At 38.8% G+C, this 1,055-nt stretch overlaps 1 non-coding gene across 1 annotated transcript; it reads right to left on the bottom strand.

Annotated features, from left to right (window-relative positions):
• Positions 1–281: 281 nt before the first annotated feature.
• On the bottom strand, positions 282–387 carry LOC116108048. The gene has a single exon (XR_004124581.1). It is a non-coding gene; the product is annotated as a small nucleolar RNA R71 (small nucleolar RNA).
• Between the last annotated feature and the right edge of the window lie 668 nt (positions 388–1,055).

Here is a 1,055-nt window from a genome sequence, read left to right as displayed (position 1 = left end):
AAATCAAGCCGGCAATCATTCTGATGATCCAGCAGTCGGTTAGATTTAATGGAGATTTGAAGAAAGATCCGAATCAGCATATTGCAAATTTCTTAGAAATTTGTGACTCCTTCAAGTCAAATAGAGTGTTGGATGATGCTATTAGGCTGAGATTATTCCTATTTTCATTGGGAGATAAAGCCAAGGGGTGGTTAATGGCATTACCACCGGGAACAATAACAACTTGGAATAAGCTAGCACAGAAATTCCTTACCAAGTTCTTTCCTCTAGCTAAGTCAGCAAAATTGAGAAATGATATCACATCATTTCTACAAGAGGATTCCGAGTCGTTGTATGAGGCTTGGAGAGATACAAGGAATTAATGAGGAAGTGTCCACACCATGGGTTGCCAGTTTGGCTTCAAGTCCAAACGTTCTACAATGGGTTGATGGGTAATGTGCAAACCATGGTAGATGCAGCTTCAGGAGGGGCCTTGCAGAATAAGACGCCAAAGGAGGCTTATGAGTTGCTTGAGGTTTTGGCAAGCAACAATTATCAAAGACCGAATGAGAGAGCAACATCAAGGAAATCTTTAGGTCTTCATGAAGTTGATGCCTTTACAGCCATCTCAGTCCAACACACGGCACTTCAAAAATAGTTGGGAACTATGCAGGTAAACTCTATACAAGCACCTCAACTAACGTGTGATTTTTGTGCAGGGAACCATGTGAGCAGTGAGTGTCAAGTTGGGAACACATTTGCNAAACTGCCATTGAAACCTATGAAGCAGCATGGTCTGAAAATACATTTGTGTAAGAACCCCTAAGTTTATTTAAAGCTGTTATCTTATAGCTTAGTTAATAGACTGTTAACTAAGGTATGAGTTTGTGCTTTTTAGATCTAAATCTATCTCACATCTGTATAGTTTTCATTTCATCATCTATTTTGTCAGTTCATTTATTTTTTTTGGTGGATGTACCGTGTTACCATTTTCTAGTAGATTCTTGATGTTGTGAAATGTTGGACAAAACTGCGGTAGTTATAATGTCTAGTAGACAATATTTTTGCTCCTTAGG

Source organism: Pistacia vera, unplaced genomic scaffold, assembly GCF_008641045.1.
Source record: "Pistacia vera cultivar Batoury unplaced genomic scaffold, PisVer_v2 Contig551, whole genome shotgun sequence".
Taxonomy (NCBI): domain Eukaryota; kingdom Viridiplantae; phylum Streptophyta; class Magnoliopsida; order Sapindales; family Anacardiaceae; genus Pistacia; species Pistacia vera.
The sequence above is the reverse complement of the archived record's forward strand: the minus strand, read 5'-3'. Positions and strand labels throughout refer to the sequence as shown.